The following is a 21,542-nucleotide window of genomic DNA, read 5'->3' as shown; positions in this document are numbered from 1 at the left end:
AATTGTCAAGAGATGAAGATGGAGAGACGGTGGATCCAACAATTTTCAAAAGTCTTGTTGGAAGCTTGAGATACTTAACATGCATAAGGCCAGACATATTATTTGCGGTTGGGCTTGTTAGTAGGTTTATGGAAAGACCCACCATAACTCATTTCAAGGTGACTAAAAGGATTCTTCGTTATATCAAAGGTACCCTTAATTTTGGGTTATTCTATTCATTTTCTAATGATTTCAAACTTGTGGGTTATTGTGATAGCGATTGGGCCTGAGATTTGGATGATAGAAAAGTACTTCGAGCTATTGTTTTTTCATGGGAAATGTTGTTTTTACATGGTGTTCAAAGAAACAACCCATTGTCACCCTCTCAACTTATGAAGCAGAATATGTTGCAGCCACTTTATGTGTTTGTCAAGTAATTTAGTTGAGGAATTTGTTGAAGGAATTACAAATGCTACAAGAAGAGTCGACGGAGATTTTTGTAAACAACAAATCAGTAATTGCTTTGGCCAAGAATCCGGTGTTTCATGAGCGGAGCAAGCATATTGATACAAGATTTCATTTTATTAGAGAATGCAGAACCAAGAAGGAGATGGAGCTCAAGTTCATCAAGTCACAAGATCAAGATGCAGATATTTTCACCAAGCCCCTCAAGTTTGCAGATTTTCACAAGTTAAGGAGTTTGCTTGGAGTTGAAAAAAAAATCAAGTTTAAGGGGGGGGGGGGGGTGTTAGAAATTAAACTTTATTTTATTTTAAAATGTCTTTGAAGGTAATGGGCTGGGTGTTTTTTTTTATTTGGTGTTTTATATTTATGTAAGTTTTTTTTTATTGGAGTTAGTATGGGGGCATGAGAGTTACAACTAGTAATGGTCATGTTAGTGGGTTAGTGGGAGTTTTGCCTATTAAATGGTCATGTTAGTGGGTTAGTAGGAGTTTTGCTTACTAAATGATATGTTAGGGATGTTAATTTTCATTTGCATTTATGTTTTGAAGCCTATATAAACCCATGCATTGTACTCATTTTCAATCAAGTGAAATAAAAGTGTTTTCCTCCATTTTTATTCTCTTTCAAATAGTATAATATTGTGTGTGTAATTAGCCCACTATTTCCAACAGTATCTGCTTATGTGATTCTCAAATACTCAAGAGGGCTTACAAGAGAACAATATCTTCATTATTTATTTTTTGAATTTAGACTTATCAATTTTTATAATTTTAGACGGTATTTGTTATTTGTTGTTTTATTTTATTTTACTTAAGCTAGATGCAGCAATAAATAGTTATAATGCTCAGACTTTTGCACAATCGCGCTGTCATCCCATTTCAATTGCACTAAAATCTTATTGATAAAATCAATTCTTTAATCATGTTATTGACTCATGCGTCTTTCATCCACGGCATCTTTTTAATGGCGGGGCTAGTGCTACGATGACCAAGGAAAGCAAAATGAAGACCAAGCCAAGTACAGATAGTGGTTACTGGAAGAGTAAGGTACAAAATTGGAGAGTCATACACATTTAATTAAATTTTTATAAATAATAATTGATGTAATTTTCATTCACTTGAAATAGTCAAATACATTCTACTTTCCCACTACATCAATTTAAATTTATTATTATTTTTTTTCCAGAGGAAACTAGGATAAAAAAACAAATTTCAACTTCACAAATGATAGCCACACATACTTATAGCCCAAAGCCCAAGAAATGTCAATTGATTTTAAAGACAACAAGCTTTTGCTATACAGTAAAGAAGATATAGAGTTGCAAGAAATATCAATTGATTTTTGGGGCAGGGCTAAAGCCCAAGCTACAAAAACCAAACAGAGGGAAAAGCCCAAAATCTATGGGCCCACGGCCCAAGAACGCTACAATGAAAAAGTCGTTACTCAAGATTCGGAAAACCAGTGAAACTCTACATTTGAAAATTAGAGATTTCCAAATACAGTCGAGGGAAGTTCCAATCTGCAGCAATCCAGTGAGCTCTTCTGCAGATCGATATCTCACCATGTTGAAGATGGAATCAAACACCATTGAAGGAGGGGATCTACTACAAATTCTGTTTTGATAAAAACTTAGAAGATGCAAAAATGCTCAGGAAGCTAAACATCCAATGTCAAGCAGTTGTCCTATTGCAATCACGGGGAATGGATTTTGCAGAGTTGGCCTTCGTTTCGATAGCTCTGTGGAGATTTTTCCCATTGTTGGCCGAGATTGGGGACAGACATGCAAGCATGTAAAAGCGAGCTTGGTAATAAAAACTATTTCCTCTGCTACCTCCTCCGTTGGAGGTGAAAGAACGTTGATCCAACACATCCTGCAAGAATATATGTGGAACAAGCAATGTCGGTGGCGATGATGATGATAATGATAGAGCGGAGATGAGCTCGCCTGGATGCTTTCCCATAATCATTTCCAGTGTCAGCACTCCAAAGCTATAAACATCACATTTCTCATTCACTTCCATTGTATAAGCAACCTCTGCAAAGCAATGAATAAATGACAAGAAAAGTAAAGAGAAATCTGACAATATAATATTTTTTTCTAACAATCATTGTTCAACATAACTGTAGAACACAAAAACGTGCGGATCAAGACATACAAAAAATTGGACATTTTCGCTACTTGGGCTAAATTATCTTTTATGAACGAGAAATTGGAGATATGCTAATCATATATCAAGGTAGGATGGGTTAAATGAAGAAGTGCATCTAGTATATTGTGTAATTAGTGTATTCCATTAAGATTGAAAGAGGGGTTTTATAGAACAACAATTGGACCAAAATCATTTAAAATAATGTAATAAGCAAAATTACCCGGAGCAGCATACCCAAAGGTACCCGCGAATGAAGTCCAAAGCTATAAACGTCACATTTCTCATTTAATTCAGTAAGTGTTTCATACATGTTATTATTTTTGTTGAATTGTTTTGTTAATTTGTTGCGATTATGTTCCAGTCACATGAACATTTTATGGTTAGAATTTTGAAATGGAATGATGTTTCAAACTTTCAATGGACCAAAAAAAAATCTGATTCTTCGTTTAAAAATTAAAATGTTTCAATGACATTTTTTCTTCAGTAGTGACTATTGAGTGGATGTTAATTAAGATTGAAAAATTGAGAATTAAATTAATATTTGATATTATTTAGTAAGCACATACTAGAGAAACAGATCTTGCAGAGTAAGTAGCATAACGGGAGAAGACTACTTTATGCAAATTTAGAATAAAAATCACCATCACAAACAATCATAGATAAGTGGGAAAGTATAAATTTAAACTAAAGAACTGTTTCGGAAATTAATTTTTAGTTTCTTTACCACCCACACACTGAAAGAGTTCCTTGGAGGCTGAGAAATGCATGTTTTAACTGTATTTTCACTACTCATCAACATTAATTTTCCCTCCACAGTCCTCCATAAAATCTTAGACTTAGGTTTTTTTGTATACCAATCATCTCCTTTATAGAACACCGTCACTCGGATGTTGACAACACAAGTATAACACCAAATGTTCCTATTCAAGAATCAAGATTACCTCCTGGGTGATCCTGTACCATTACGTAACATAATACATCGATTGCACAATCTCTATGAGTCCGGCCAAATGGAGTTTATGAAATTCTTGATTCTAAATTCAAGTTCAACCCAATCTCCAACTAAATGAGTCCAATTTTACTCTCACACAACCCAAATTAATATAGAATTTGAATGTATATATATATATATGGGTCGCGTGCAAAAAACACCCCTCAAATATGCTCACAGTGCATATCACACCCCCCGCGTGCAAAAAACTCCCCTCAAGTTTTAATTTAGTGCAATTAAGTCCCTCTGTCATTTTTGTAAAAAGAACAAAAAGGACAATCAACAATTACGTTGTTGTCGTTTTGGACACCCATTTACAATACGCCACATTCCAACATTTCACAAACCCTAGCCCATCGTCCATCATCTGTCTCCATCATCTGCCTCGCATTCTTGAAAGAAAGAGACCACAAACCCTAAAGAGGGGGCCTTCCCCGTGAATTCATCGGCGACTGCAATTCGAGTTCAGTAGGTCCAAAAAGAGAGGCGCCTCACGTTCTCAAGACTGTGATTCCAGACTTCCAACGGCAATCCAACTTCTCTCTGGTGTGTTCTCTCTCCTCTTCTTCTCCGGCGATTTAGGGCTATTTTTTTTTTTTTTCCTCTCCTCTTCTTCTTCATAGCTTCTTTAGAGCACTGATTATTAGGCCATAGGTGAATTATCTTCGTCGTTATACTCATATTTACTTTTAAATTATTATTAGGGCTCTCTTTCTCTGGTATGCGACTACGATTCCAGACTTCCAATTGCAATCCAACTGGTAGATTTTTTTTTCAGTGATTATTATTATTATTATTATTATTATGGATCATGTGATGTGATTTTTTTTCGTAAATGTTGTTTTTATTTGAATTTAAAAATTAAAAAAAAAAAAACATATAGAAATTTGGAAGTGTGGATGCGAAATTTATATCTATAGTTTATGTGATGAAAGTTATGTCTCTGCTATGTAGTGCGTTTCCACAGTTTCTCTTGTATTTCTTCCTCCTCCTTTTTTTTTTTTATCAATATACATATATTTATTCCTTGCCAAATAATTAAAAATAAAATAATGTCAAAAGTAAAATCTGTTTATTTTTTCTATTCTTTCCAATACTCCACCTAAACAAAACTAATATGGATAGTGGCTTCTCTTTAGTAATTGACATACATCATTATAATCTCTCAAAAAAAAAAAAATTTATGGGCTTGTCTGGTTCGGTTTTTTAAGTCTTAGTTTTCAAGAAATTGAAAATCAGAAAACATTACAAAAAATTGTTTCACAGACAATTTTCTAAGAACAATTTGTTAAAACCCAATGAAAAAAAAAAAAAAAAACACACGCAATTGGACCAAACATACCCCTAATTTCTTTATTGTTGTACTTGACCAACAACTAGCAAAAGCATGACCCTCGTGAAAGCTATGATATACTGTAGTATATGATAGTACAAATGATACAACAACCAGTATATATTGCAATGGCATCAGCACACTTCTCTTCTCTTGAGGTAAAAAAAATGGACAAATCATAGACAACCCATTACTTCTTCACTGCACCTACACATGGAAAAGACTTTTTTTAAGTGGCCATGAATTAATAACCAAACATCACATATGATGACACTTGCTTCCCTATCTTTGCTTTCTTAATTAATATACTAATTAGTCACATCACTTAATTATCTACAATATCTACACACACACTAATCAGTCATATCACTTGATTTTTTTTTTTTTCCCCAGTGCATCATGTGATATTTTTTTTCTCTGCATCATGTGATTTTTTTTTTTGTCTGGATCATTTGAAATATATATATTTTTTTACTTTGTGACAAATGGTTGATTTTATTCTTTATTGTACATGTATGCTGACCATATTTTTTAGTGTCCATGCCATGCATATTTTTTAGTGTCCTTGAACTTCTTACTCATTGTTGAGGGTGAAATTCACGCGGTCCGATACGACACCGTTTTTCTGTAAGGAAGAGATGAGAAGATCGATGAACCTTAACAGCACCGGTGTGGTGCCTGCCAAGAGCTCTCCGACGATCAGGTTAGTCACCGGAGGTCTAAAAAGAAGGCAGGGATTTAATACTAGTTTTTTCGTCGTACCTTATTCCCAAGTCGTCTTCCTATTTATCGTCATTTCCCTTATTCTTGATAAGGGAATATCATTATCCTTATCCCATGGAACTTATCTCACGAAAATCTTATCCTTGATAAGATTTGTCATTATCCCATGAAATTTATCCAATGGAAATCGTTATCCTTGATAACAAAATATTATCAGTAGAAGAGATTTGGCATCTGGTCAACACTTAGTTGCCTCATTCGTTAGGTCAAGATAGGTTAGGTTTATTTTTCCCTATCAGTTGCCCCCATTCCCAAGCTTGCTCGTCTAGTATGTACTTTTTTTTTTTTTTGGGCCCCGACACTGTCCGCTGGTACTATTCATTGAACAGTAACTACTATTTTTTTTTCCTTGCCCTGGGAACAGTACCCGCGATCCTGTCACATGAACAGTAACTCTTTTTTTTTTTTGCCCTCGGCACTATTCCCGTGGGTACTATTCATTGAACAGTAACTACTATTTTTTTAATATCATTGGGTACTATTTCGGCGGTACAATTCACATGAACATTAACATTTTTTTTTTTTCCCCTACCCTTGGGTACTCTGTCATCGGGTAATGTTCTCTTGGGTAATGTTCCCCTGGATACTCTTCCCTTAAGTAATCTTCCCTTGGGTACTATTTTTAGTATCATTGGGTGACCTTCCCTTGGATACTATTTTTGGTACCCTTGGGTAATCTTCCATTGGGTACTATTTTTAATATCATTGGGTACTTTTCCTATGATACCCCTCGATTCTAAAGCCACGGGTGATCGAGTTCGAGCACAGACCCGAGGGATACCAAACAATTAATATATAAATAAGCACAAAATACAAAATGAATTAAGAAATAAATAATTAAAGGCCGAAAGAAATCTAAATTAAAAATCCTTAACATTTAAATACTTAAAAATCAATAATCCAAAACCTCCATTAATTTAACAACTCGGGAATCCATCTAGTGAACCCCCATCAAATGTATCAAACTGAAAAAGAAATAACTAATATAAAATCCAAATCCAAACATGGAAAGTAATCCTACATAGTCGAAGGAAGAAGTGTCTGTATCTGCTCTACATGACCAAGCTCTAACCCTGGAACTGACGAGCACCTAAAAAATAAGAGAGTGGGTCAGGCCCACATGCAAGTCCTATTCTACTACGATTCATACAGAAACCCGATACACAGATACATCTTAGATAGCTCAACAATATCTAGAGTTGTCCATATATGTATAAGTACACACTATAGGACGTTCGCTAGTCCAATAGGTTTGTCTCAGCCTGAGTAGAGATACCATGCAAATCGCACATAATGTGGTCATATGTACCTAGACCTACCAGGGAACAACACCTATGTTCAGCAATCCATCCTAGGCGATATACACACCCTAACCATGGTCTTGAGACTCAAGCTCATACCATGGCACCATAGCATAAATATATAAAGTCCGTATACTCCTAATACAAAATATCATCCATCTGATATATTGGTTTGATATATGTATAACAATCCATCCAGTAGGTCATACAATTATTTTATTGACATGACACAAGTATGAGTTGGACTTAACCTTTATGGTTAATCCATACCTCAATCCAAAATAGGTAGGACTTAGTATTTGAACTAATTCACCCCTAGTATGCCACCATCCCATACCGGTGCATACAATCCTCCAAATAGCATAGTTAATAACACAACACTATATATTCAACAACCATTCTCCAAAATATGCATCAACAAAAATTAATACATATATATCAATATTAGGCAGTCATTATAGAGCCTAAAAATCATATTCCAATAATGTAAACTGCTAAAATAAATATAAGCATTTACATTCTCTAAATCATCCATAAACTGACACAGTTAAAGGCAAGGTAAATATAATTTTGTTCCAACATAAGCATGGTTAATTTCAAGTAATACATGATACTTATAACCCTGTTTAAATATGATTAATCAATATTGAATCACATATAAAGAATTCTCCAAGTTTTAATGTGTAAGCTGATTAACAATCAAAGTGCAACATGTAAGATTTTTCCCCAATTTTACACTGTCCAATCCCTAATCCATTTATGAATTATTGTTCCACTATATTTTTACAAGTCTATAACAATCATAAACATCATTTAACATAGCTTAAATGAAGTAAAAATACCCTACACAGTCCAAACAGTGCCCTAAAACATCAAATACGGAGTTCCTAGACGAGAGCAAGCTCTCTCAAATTGAGAGCCTGCTCCATTGGCATGGGAGCCAGCTCCCTAACTTAGGGAGTAGGCTCTAAGCAGCTAGGAGCCAGCTCCATGCCCTTTGGAGCCGGCTCCATTGATGAGGGAGCTGGCTCCCTCCTTTTGAGAGCCCTCTCTCTCACTCCTTAAAGCCGTTCGGTGATTTCTGTTTCGTCTTCCTTACCTCCGGTGATACCCAGGCCCTCTGTAATTCTTTTAATCATTGTTCAAGTGTTCAATTAATGTTCTAGATTACTTATTATACTTTAACAACACCAATTACACAAGGCTTAAAAGATAAACAGAAGGATACAATTAAACACTTTAAAACTTTCATAACAGTTTAATTCAACGAAGCAAATTTCAATTTAAACATGCATCACAGATATGTTTTAGCTATGTTTTAACATTGATGATTACCCCTAGGTGTGCACAAAATAATGCACAACACTTTGAGTTTGGAAATTAGTGTCAAGTGGGCATCATACTTAAATTTATAAACCGTTTAACACCTATACTATGTAGTATGAGTGAGAAGGGGTCGTCCCAAGAGATTATGAGAATTGAGCAATGTCGTGGAATCACAATTAGGGCTAGTAGGTCGAGTGATCAAACAATTGGTTGGTTGGTTGATTAAAGAGCAACTAAATTAAACTAAGTGATAGCAAAAGAATGTAATTAAGAGTAAGTAAGAGAGAGAGAAAGATCTTGGGGTTTAGAAATCACCACCAAGCAATGCATTTCTATATCATTGACAAGTGATTAATGAAGGCAAATGATGTGTGTTGCAATATTGGTGTGTGTGTGTTTGGTTGATTCAACAAGCAAGGATGACTAGTTAAGCATGTATTGTCTAAACATCATGTGAAAGGCACAATATATCTAAGCAATGAAGCATATATTGTCTAAACAACATGTGAAAGGCACAATAAATCAAAACAAGTCATTAATCCTTTCATTAAGCTCACAATCCAAATACAACACAAGGTTAGAAACATATGCTACTTGTATTCAAAAGCTTAGATCATCAAACAACAAGCATAGATTGTCCTCCCATTTAACACTACACTACATCTACACTACTAGCATGAAAATAAACTAAGGGAGAGGCACAATCCATCAAGAGATAAGCATGAACCATCAAGAGAATCACAAAAGCACTCCTTTAAGCATTATGTTTTGACAATCTCCAAATCTATAGCATCAATACACATAGACATGCATCAATAACACAAAATCTAAAGACAAGCACATGAACATCTATTCTAGCATACATAGACATATGGATAGAATAAAATGACCAATTGGAAGCATTAAACCATATAAATCATTGAATAAACAAGATCTATATATATCAAAGTATCAAAACATCAATTACAAAACTAATCCCTCAATAATACATAAGATTAAGATATAGAAAGCATGCTTGGGGCTAACTCTAGCCCCAAGAGAATGTCTAGCCACTCATGGTAATGATGCTCCAACCCTCAAGGGCTAATTCCATTGTTGAAATCTGCTCCTTATTGATGAAGAACTCCAATGGTGTCTCTAGCCTCCTCTTCCTCTAAACTTCCTCAAGAGATAATATGAAAATAATGTTGGCTCCCCTTTGTAAAAACAATCCTTATCCTTATATAGGTAGGTCAAAAATAACACCCAAAATGAGCTGGGGTCGTGCACACAATATTCCCTAATGATTGGATAAAGGACAACTTTCAATGAGATGGAATTTTAACTTTTTCGCACTTGAGAAAGTTCGATCAATTGAACTTTGAACTTGGATCGATCGAAAGTAAGTGAGATTGATCGAACTTAGGCTGGATCGATCCAACTGGCTAAGCTTTTTGGAAAAAGACAAATCCGAGATATTTATGGGAGATATTTATGGGAATAGGACAAAAGTGGTTAGTGGGTGGTACAGTTATGGATAGGATCATTCATTTGAATAAGGACAAAAGTATTCGATCAATCGAATGATGGTATTGGATCGATCGAACTTTTAGAACTTTATGCTTTTGGGTCAAGGCTTGGATTTATCTTAAAGTGCTGAGATCAATCATTGTTCGATCGATCGAACCTTGAACTTGGATCGATCGAACTTTGCTGCTTGTTACCTTTGGCTTCATTTGCTTCCCTCTTTCTCCACTTTGCTCATTTCTTTGTTTAATCCCAGAATTGCTTCAATTAAGCTCTTATTTGGCTGAGTTAGCTTATTTTTGGGATAAGTGCCTGAAAATGGAAATAATACGAAATCAATCTAAAATGGTAAAGTAAGATAGATAAAGGTACTAGAATGCCTAAGCTTATGGGTTTAAATACACACTTTTCAATGCTCATTACACTCCCAAACTTAAATATTGCTAGTCCCTAGCAATGAACTAGAAAGTAAAGGAATGAAATAAACAACTATACAAGTATGAACTAGAAAATAATAAATGGATAACACCACTTTCGTAGGGAACACGATTGCACTTAGCACATGCAACAAGTCTTTTAAACCCCTAGGTTACCCCTAGTGGACGAGTGAAGTCTCGTGAGAATTTCCAGAAATGGTACCCACAAACATTAAGCTCATTCTTTCAAAAGAGGTACCAATATTGCAAACAAGTATTGGGAGAAAACTACCTCAAGTATGCAATTTTTCAAACATTTCCAAGCAATCTCTCAAAATTTCAACATTAAGTAAACAAGTGTGGTCCTCCACACATCAAGAAAATGATCATGCAAATCAAAACAACTCTAAAATCCTTTTGAGTGGACCGGCATCAAATGTGTTGCTATCTAAGCCAACTAAAGAATTAATCACATCCTTACCCTCAAACTAGCACACAAATCTAGTACCGATCATCAAGACAAAAAGTGGACCTTTTATTAAAGCTTTATTCATCTAGGTGCGTTTATTATTTTCACTCGATTTTTTTTTTTTTTTTTTTTTTTCTAGGATCAAAGATGGAAGTATGGTGCAATGTGTTGATCTCTTAAGCTTTCTAGCAATTCATGAGGTCGAGCGTTAGGTCAATGACTCCCAAACCAGACGGCTTTAGGGCATTAGGCATTCAAATACCCCTACGGACTTACAAGCTCAAATCAACTAGGCTACAAATCAAGACAACAACCATCTAATCATTTCCCACTTCTCACCTTTTGGGAGAAGTCCTCACTTTTTATTGCTTTTTTTTTTTTTTTTTTTTAATAAACAATTATTAGCCTAGAGTTTGGGCCCTCCACCTTTCGGCACGAGAAGTTCAGTGCTTGATGAGGTTAGAATCCCGGCTACTTAGTGAAAAGGGGTTGTTATCCACTTTTATCAAGAATGAAAGCTTTCAATGCACTACTAGCTCAATTGGGATATAACCAATTCAATAATCAATAAAGCATGTACCCCACAAATGAATGCTAGTGTGCGCCGGTGCTAGTGTAGAAGACTAGAGTGAATCTCAAAACAATCACAAAATCAAGATGATGTGGACCACAAGTGCAAGCATGATATCAATTTTTCGAAAAATTTACTCCTAAATGGCATTCATAAGGCATACAAAGAGTATTGGACTCTCAAGTCAAGCAATTTTTAAATTTTAAGCAATATAATCCTCAAAAGATCAAAATCATAGCTAGATATGGACCAATCATAGAAATATCCCTCAAATACGCAAGTCATGCTCAAAATTTGAATTTAAAACTAACACTGTAAAGCACCATTCCCCCCAAACTTAAATTGCACAATGTCCTCAATGTGCAAAGAGAACAAAGGAAAGAGTATACCAGTGCAACTAAGTAAGAATGATCGGGACTGAAGTATCCGAAGTGGGTGGCATTGCCCCCCCAAACTTGGGATGAACTGTGGTCTTGAAAATTGGCACTTAGATAAACTTATCAGATAACAAAATGGGATAATCAGTGCACAGTGGACATGCAAGTGTAAATGGAATAGACAGATAAAGAAATGAGAGAGGTATAAGGGTGGTCCTGGAAATTGGGTAGCACTCTCTTACTGAAGTCACTGTGATGCACCTGATGGAGTCAAACATACAGATATGATAATACAATCATATAACATCCATAGCAAAAATAGATATATAAAATAGAGAAAGTGTAGGTACAATAAAAATATCAAAGCTGACAAACTGGCTGTAAAAATAATACAGTGACAATAGTAAAGTATCAAAAGGAGAGAGAGAGATCATAAGATAGAAAGGACTGGGAGCTCAAGAAGATGAGGTAGGATGGGCAGGTATGGCTCCGCGGATGTCTCTAGATAAATCTTTGAACATGGTCGCAACATCCGTGCGGAAGGCAGCAAACTCAGCTCTGTGGGCTGTAAGGTCAGCTCGGATGGTAACAACAGCATCCTCAAGCGTCTGCAGACGTACTCCAAAGCCGGGGGTCATATCTAGAGTCTCAGGTATAGAGAAAGCTCCTGAACCTGCTCCTGCTCATGAATGGGCGACCTACCTGGAGAGTCCTACTCTGCATCATCTGCAAGGTGCTCTAAGTTGATGTCTAAATGCTCGGCAGCTTGATCGACTGGTGCGTCGTCCACTGCGGGATATGCTATTGCTACCTCTGCCGGTGCCTCTGCCTGTGCCTGGGCCTGGGCCTGTACCTATGTCTCGTCCAGCTCCAACTCCGTTGCAGCCAGTACCGCGTGGTCCTGCAACCTGGTAATAAGGGAGCGGTAGGTCTTGTTCCAGTCCTTCCTGAGGAAGTGACAGGAACCTGTCTCGGGGTGCTCCCAAGGATGGATGGGATAGCACTGGTCAATGAGAATCTGGGTGATGAGTTGGCTGAAAGGAAGAGACTTAGCCCGTCTGGGCGTCTTCTTGCTGATGTACTCGTCATACAGCTTCCTCATCATGCTCTAGATGAGCGCGGGAATGGATACCCAGTGCACGGTGCAAAAAGAGTAAAGGGCTATTAGATAATCGCCCCTCCTCTGAATCTTATGCCCCGTCATGTAGATATTCCGGTAAAGGACGGAATCAATAAACCATAGGTCGTCTGGAAGGAATGTACGGGTGGCAAAAGTCACGCCACTGGCATGGTGACTTGTGAGGGAAACTGCCATGTCGGCATATGAAGGCCTGAATAGCCTCGGATATGTGTCATGAAGCTCTGGGGGACATCTGTGTGGACAGCGGCAAGAGCGGGCTAAAGTGTCCACTGTAATGGTGATCGAATGGGCATCGATAGAAGTGACCATCTCGGCTGTGGTACGCGGCGATGGTCGGAGGTTCTGGTAGAACAACCGAACCAGCCGTAGGTAGACCGACTCTGTAACGGGGGCAAGAATAGTGGCTAGGCCCCTCTGAATAATATCCTGGTAGGTGGATCGAGTCAACACCGATCGAGAGAAGAAGGCCGTGTCAAACTCTAACTCATGGTTGAGTATCATGTGCGCATATCGAGGCGTGGGCCTATCACGCCGTAGATGAGCTGGCTGAGGTGGTATATATGAATGCTCAGCTCTAGTCTATGGTGGAGATGGTGATGGAGTGAAAGCAGGATGAGCCGCAGAAGTGGATGGTATGTGGTCATCCTCGGGCTCATGGGATGATGATTGAGGCGGGGTAACCTGTGCTGGCTCCTGTTGTGCATAAGAGGGCTCTGCTGGCTCCTCTTTTCGTGGCCTAGTATGGCAGGTGGGCCCGTGTTGCCTGTTGGCAACAGTCTTCCTCTTTACCATGACCTGCAAAAAGAAAAAGAAAAATTTGCAATGGGAGTTAGTGCCAGAATAAGAAATTTAAAAGCACGAAACAGAATCATGTATGTCAAGTAAAATAGACAAAACAAATATGACATGAATCTATGCAAGTGGTAGAATATGAAACATGCTAAACAATGTAAGTATGAAATGTATCCAATGTGGAATATCACAGGCATTGGGCATAGATATGATAGCATGAACATAAGATATGATGAATGAAGTGTGTGTGAGATCTGTGAAGTTCGATCGATCATAAAAAGAAATGAGATCAATCACAAAAGTTGGATCGATCAAAAGTAAGTGAGATCGATCTCACTACTTCGATCGATTGAAGACATGAGTTCGATCGATCTCTGAAGATCGATCGGAGATACTAGTTCGATCGATCGAACTGTGCGACGTTGAAAACTTAAAGGTCACAGATCTGTGACCTTGGAAGCATAGGGCCCACACGAACGTGTTCGGGGGCCCATCAACACAACAAATCATCCAATCCCATCACCCAATCATGGCCCAAACTCCCAAATCGAATCAAATCATCAAAAATATATACACATATATACACATATATATACATATATATACAAATGCTTCAAGCTTCAACAATAGAGGATTTTGTCATGTATATAACATGTATTCAACATATAAAACATGTATGCACAAGATTGAAGCTTAAATCATGAGGGACATTCTCGGATCTTACCTCAAACGAGTGAGAGAAGTGGATGCGAAGAGCGGAAGATGGAAACCGAGATGAGAGAGAGATGTGAAGCTTGGAAACTTGCCAGAAAGCTTCGCCGGAGATGGTGAAGTGGTTGGACAGTGACGGCGACGAAGAGAGGTTAGGGTTTTGAGGATGAGGGTGAGTTAGATCGATCTTTGTAATCGATCTTACAAACCCTTGGTTCTATTTTTAAAAACATTCCCGACAGAGTTCGATCGATCGAACTCAATTGTGATCGATCGAACTTTGATGAACTCTCTTCAAAGTTTTTTTTTTTTTTTTAAAATTAAATTGAATAAACACTTAATGATTAAAAATTAATTAAGATATTTTGGAATTTTTGAAAACTTTTTTTTGAAAAATAAAATAAAATAAAATGAAATAAAATGAAAATAAAATGAAATAAAATAAAAATGAAAATATTTTTGGATTTTTGAAAATTTGAAAAGTCAAAATAATGAAATGAAGATTGAGATCGATCGAAACAAGAGTTCGATCGATCAGACAGAGAGCAAAAATATGCAGGTTTTTGGTTCAAAAATTTGGCTAAGTGTTGGAACATAAGATCGATCGAACTGGGAAGTTGGATCGATCAAAGAACTTTCAGATCGATCTTGGAAAGTTTCGATCGATCAGACAGAGAGCTGAAATATGCAGGTGGATGCAGGCTCAAAATTTTTCTAAGTGTTGAGTCATGAGATCAATCAAACTGGGAAGTTGGATCGATCGAAGGTCTCTTGATCGATCTAAGAGTTGGTTCGAACGATGGGATAGAGAGGTGATTTGGATGCAGGTTTCTGCAGGTCGAAATTTTTTCTAAATGTTGGATGTAGAATGGAGTTCGATCGATCGAACTTAGGTATGAGATCGATCGAACTATGCAGAATGCTCAATAGTGACATGAAAGCTTATGCAATCCTCACCAAAGTTCCTTGAAATGCATATGAACCAAAAACAAGTATCTAGACTTCGCAAGAAATGAAATGAAAGATAGAAATGGGGCAGGAATAGGGTTTTGACACCCTACGAATGCTTTTGCTAATCTTTAACGTCTCTAGCAAGACATTGGGCTCTTTTAGCCCGGATCAAAGATCATATAATGCATCCCCTCCTCGTTGGGGTGATAGATGTTTTGAACTCCATCCAACAAATGGTTCTTTGAAGAACTTGTTGGATTAAGCTCAAAAAAAATCTTTGGTCCCTTGTCTATGCAATTATAACCTTTGGGCTTCCATGCCCTTTCAAAGCAAGAGTTTGAAACAAGACTTCTAGAATCCAAGGTTAAAGATGATCCTTTGGAAGTTTTGGTTTTACACAAAAGCTCATTTCTTTGGCATTGAAGATCATGACATTCATCTACAACATTAACTTCTCCTTCATATTTGTCAAATGAATTGGGTGTGGGATTAAAGATATTCAACTTCACCTTCATGTGGCCAAATGAGATCTTCATTATCCCCGTCCTACAATTGATGTTGGCATTAGTGGTTGCCAAGAAAGGACGACCAAGGATAACGGGAATTTAGCTCTTAGGATTGGGAACCGATTCCATGTCTATGACAACGAAATCAACCGGGAAGAAGAATTTGTCAATCTTTATCAAAACATCCTCAATTATACCCCTAGGCTTCTTAATGGATCGGTTGGCAAATTGCAAAACTACCGACGTCGGTTTCAATTCACCTAAGCCCAATTTGACATAAACCGAGTATGGAAGAAGGTTAACACTTGCTCCTAAGTTAAGAAGCACCCGATTAATGATATGATCACCAATAATGCATGATGTAGTGGGTGAACTAGGGTTCTTAAACTTTGGAAGAGTGTTATGTTGCAAAATTGAGCTTACTTGCTCGGTCAAAACCATTTTTCTTGGTGCTTGGCTCTTGTTCTTCCGCTTTTGGGTGCACAAGTCTTACAAGAATTTGGCATAAGCCGGAATTTGCTTGATTGCATCCAATAGTGGAAGATTAACTTTCACTTACCTAAACATTTCCATGATTTCATTAGTTTTTTCCTTTTGCTTGTCTTTTGAAATGGATCATTTTAAGGCATCCGGAAATGGAACCTTTGGTTCAAACACTTTTTCAAAAATTTCTTTTGAACTCTCTTCAACACAAGAAGTTTTTAAATCATTTTTCAATAAAACCTTTTCAACATCATTTTTCAAAACTTCTTTTTCAAACACATCTTTTAAAACTTTCTTATTTATAAGATCATGTATATGTAATGAAGGAGGAATGGGATGTGAAATGGGACGGGTGACAACTTGAGGTTGCACCAATTCACTCTCTTCATTGGACATTCTAACTTGGTTGTCCACAATCCTACCACTCCGTAAGGTATTCACAGCATTAACATATTCAATGGTGTGGCCTTCCGATTAGGAATGGGTTTCCACAACACATTGTTGCTTAGGTGGGGCATTTATAGGCATCTTTCGCTTCTCTCTTGCATTGAGAGTGCTTGCTGTTTGCCCTACTTGGATTTCTAACTTTGCAATAGATTGAGAGTGAGAATGAAGCAATTGAGTGTTAGCCTCTAAAGTGCCCAAAGCATTCAAAACTTTTTCTTCATAGGCGGGACTTCTAGTATTACCTTGGGAATAAGATTGGTTGGGAAAATGAGAATTAGCAAATTGATTCCCTTGTGATTGATAGGGTCTATAACCTTGGGATCCTTAGTTTTGAAGTGGATGTGGAATGTAGTTCCCTTGAAAACCGCCTTGGGAAGGGTTTGAGCCCTCTCCTTGGTTTTTCCAAGAGAAATTCGGATGATTCCTCCAACTTGGATTATAATGAGTACCATAAGGATTGTTCCATTGGTTCACAAAAGCCGCATTGACTTGTTCATTAGGTTCACTTTGCATTTGTCCGTGAGGACAATGAGAAGTAGAATGAAGAACACTAGAACAAGTCATACATGTTTCATTTGATACACGATGAGAATGGTTAGGGAAGGAAGATACTTGGTTCGCCGAGTTTTGGTTAATCAAAATTGATCAAACCTTTGAGATAAAGATTTCATTTCGGTGGCTATTTCATTTGAATGGTCTACTTGATGTAAGCTAACACTCTTCTTACCTTGTGAATTTATACCATTCTTGGATGATAGTGTTCTATGCAAAGAATTTTCACTCATGCTTTCATAGAGACGCCACACGTCATCCTCATGCCTATCAATGTATGAGCCACCCATGGAAGCATCAACCATACCCTTATAGTTGTCCGATAAGCTCTCAAAGAAGTATTAAACTAATTAGCATTTGGGCATGTCATGATGTGGACACTTCCTAAGCAATTCATTGAAGCGTTCCCATGCCTCATGAAACGTTTCTCCATCCCCATGTGAAAATTCTTGAACTGAGGTTCTCATGGCATTGGTCTTAGAAACTGGATAGTACTTCTTCAAGAACTCTTGTTGCATTTCTGCCCAAGAAGTGATTGAAAAAGGCCTAAGATTGTTAAACCAATACTTTGCCTCGTCTTTTAAGGTGAATGGAAAAATTTTGAGTCTTAAAACCTCTTCCGGCATGTCCAAATATTTTACGGTGGAACATACTTCAAGAAACTCATCCAAATACTTGTAAGGTTCTTCACTTGGAAGTCCATGATAGTTAGGAAGCATTTGAATGGTTTGTGGCTTAATTTCATAATGATGTGCTCTAAATGGAGGCAATTGGATGCATGTAGGTGCATTATACTCATTAGGCACATAATGTTCTCTTAAAGCAAGAGGTGGATTAGCTACTTGAGGTGGAACATGAACACCTTGGTTTTGAATTCCTTGATTGTTGATAGAAGGTTGTGGAGCATACATTGGCCTTGGCATTCCATATGGAACTTTGCCTTGTTGTTGTAGTGGTTGGTGAATGAATGGCCTAGGCATGCCTAATGGTACTTGTATGTTCTCATTGTGCACATTGGGATGAAGGATACCTTGTTGGTCTATGTGACCAATGTCCTCAACATGATTGTCATTATGGTCATCCATTGAAAGATTGGCTCTATTTGAACTTCCTCTTCCCCTAGGATTTCTAACGATAGATTCAAGATGCAAATAAAAAAGGACAAGAGTTGGTCTCAATGAACGACACCCATGCATGCACATTGGATTAATGGATGGTAGTTAAGTCATATCAACTGAATAAGGTGAGTGACTAACTAGTTTGTATATTGTATGTCATCTCAATAAGTATTTGAATGACATACCCTGATTTTGGACGGACTTTATATATATGTTTATGGTACCATGAGATGAGCTTGAGTCTCAGACTTGTTGGTTAGGGTGAGTATATGCAGTGGATGCGTAGCTGGTTAAAGTAGGTTGAGGTGTACCATGTTAGGTCTACGTACTCATACCCACCTTTGGGTGCGTTTTCGCATGTTGCCTTTTATTCAAGTTGAAACCTCTACTGTAGTCCAGTGAATGTCCCTTAGTATGGATATATATATGTATGGACTAGATAGATATTGTTGAGCTATCTAGGATGTATCTGCGTATCGGATTACTGCTTGGATCGTAGTAGAATAGGACTTGCATGTGGGCCTGACCCACTCTTTATTTTTCAGATGTCCGTCAGTTCAAAGGTTAGAGCTTGGACGTGCAGAGTAGATACAGATATTCATTCCTCCGAATACGTAGGAATCTTTTCTATGTTTAGCTTTAGATTTTATTTCAGATATTTTAATTTCTATTGGGTTTTAATAAGGGATCCACTGGATGGATTCCCGAGTTGTAAACTTATGGAGTTTTGGATTAACGAATTTAAATAATTATGTTTTGAGGATTTTTATTCTAGTTTCTTTCAGCTTATTATTTTTATTTCTTTAATTCAATTTATATTCCGTGTTCGTTTTAACATATTAATTGTTTGATACTCCCTCGGGTTTGGGCCTGGGCCTGATCAACCCGTGTCTCGGATTCGAGGGGTATCACAGTTAGCGTTGGATGCATAGGAATTTTATGCGTCTGTTTTACAGAACTTGGAAGAATAGGGATCGTTACCCTTCACTAAATATTGGGTAGGATTGGCTCGTTGATAGATGCAACCTAGGAGTTGTACATGTAAGGTATTTCTTAAACATAGAAACCTGGTTATTGATGGTTGTGTTGGAATTTGGTGGAGCTCATATTAAACAACTGTGCCACACGAAAATGGAAATGAATTTTGTTAAGATATTATTTCAGAGTTTCATAAATTTCGAGGACGGAATTCCTTTTGTTAGGGGGGAAGAATGTAATACCCCTAGTTTTCAAAAGAATAAAATGGGAATTTAATTTTGTTTTTATTGCATTTTTATTTAATTATGTGACTTATTTGTTTTGTTGCTTAATTGATTAAGTGTTTAATTGAAATGGTTTATTTGGTTTGCTTTAATTGTGGATTTAATCTACTGTAATTATTTAATTGTGATTTAACTTTATTTTAAATTAATTGTTTATTTGGTTTAATTTAATTGGTTGATTAATTGGTTGTTTAATTAAATTAGTTTTATTTGTTTCAATTGTTTATTTAGGGTTTTGTTTCTGGGTAGTCACGTTTTTATATAGCCGACTTAGTATAGAATTAATTATTTTGTCGGTGGCATTCTTGTATTACAATTAGAATTAGGGTTGAGTTTTATAAGCCTATATATATACATATATAATCTGCCAAGGGTTTGAGAACCCTATACAAGTACTAGAGGCAGAGCAAAACAGAGAGAGGTTTAAGAGGAAAACAGAGAGGAAACCTAGGGTTTGGTAAAGGAGTGATTGTTCGTGTGTTGAACCAAGGAGGAAACAGAGGAGTTGAGGACAGTAGGAGTCACCGGATAATTTAGGAAGACAACGCAGGGGTTTTGAACCCAAACCTCAAAGGCAAGTTCTAATCATGTCTCTATTCCTTAGACTCGTGTTCTTTGCATCTCTAATACAATTCCAAGATCATATAAAGTTTAAAATTCAACTGATATACATGTTTGAGTTTTTAAACGGGACGTGGTTACAAGACGTGTATCGTTGGTTTAAATTTCTTCTTTGCATAACTTCTATTTTAAATTCATGTCAATTGGTGTTTTAAGAGTTTAATTAGTCTGGAACCTGTTGGAAACCACTAGAAGTAATCTGGATTACAGTGTTTGAATTGTTTAATAAGCGTTTACAAACTGTAAATTGTCTTTGTTGAATCCTTAATATGTAATTTGAATTTAAATCATTGTTGGTCACTAGAAAAAGAGGTTAATGGTCTCTGGAACACCTTAGGGTTTTGGTTCAGACCCTTTTTGAACCTTAGGTTAGGAGGACAGACAAACTAAACGTCACCGGAGAAGACGTAGTTGAAGAGAAGAAACAGATAGGGGGAGAGGGGATTGGAGGCGGCTCCAAAATATTTTGGAGCCGGCTTAAAGTGACTTGGAGGTGGCTCCAAGTGGTTTGGAGCCGGCTCCATCTTGGTTGGAGGCGGCTCCAACTTGTTTGGAGCAGCCTCTTTTCAGTTCTTCAGTTTTCTGAGTTTTTGGGTGACTGTTTTGGCTGTGGAACTCGGATTTTGGGATTTTCTGATTCTGTAGGAAGCTATACTTGGGTGTTTTGAGATGTTCTAAGTCTAGTTAACACTTGAGAGAGTGGATTAACGCTTAATAAACCAATAGGAGTTTATAGCTTGAACACTGGTAAGTTTCGACGGAAATTGTTTTACTTCAGTGCCGAGGAATTTTAAATTACTAAACCTTAATTTATTTATTCTCTGTGAGTGGAAGTTTTAATTTATATGATATTATTGATAGTAGAAAAGCATGGCAATTAATATAATTAATATTATACTTGTTATGGAATAAGGAACGGGGAAACGGATTTTGTGTAATCTCAAGTGTTGGAAATTCTGTATTGGTAATTCGATATAAGCATAACAACTTATCTATTTGTTAGTTGTTCAATATGGAATTGATTGATATATCTCATGATAAGAGTTATCAGTTACTCGAGTAAACATGCTAGTCTATATTTCTATTTATGCTTATTGTGGGTTACAGAATGGTTGTAGTTATATCTCTGCATTTTAAATTTGTAGAGAATTATATACTGGTAGTATTGAACAAGCATGTTGTTTATACATTCTTGTTATACTTATTTTGGATATGTTGGTATTAAAATGTTTACTGTCGTTTTTATTATCAACACTGGATAGATGGATTGTATGCACCGGTATGGGACGGT

At 36.9% G+C, this 21,542-nt stretch overlaps 1 pseudogene; it reads left to right on the top strand.

Annotated features, from left to right (window-relative positions):
• Nucleotides 1-17,613: 17,613 nt before the first annotated feature.
• Nucleotides 17,614-17,712, top strand: LOC132275577 (small nucleolar RNA R71; annotated as a pseudogene).
• Nucleotides 17,713-21,542: the final 3,830 nt, after the last annotated feature.

This window comes from Cornus florida, unplaced genomic scaffold (assembly GCF_030987335.1).
Source record: "Cornus florida cultivar Cherokee Brave unplaced genomic scaffold, ASM3098733v1 CherokeeBrave_3.0.0_Hap2_Chr09, whole genome shotgun sequence".
NCBI classification, from domain to species: domain Eukaryota; kingdom Viridiplantae; phylum Streptophyta; class Magnoliopsida; order Cornales; family Cornaceae; genus Cornus; species Cornus florida.
This window is presented reverse-complemented; position numbering and strand designations above follow the sequence as displayed.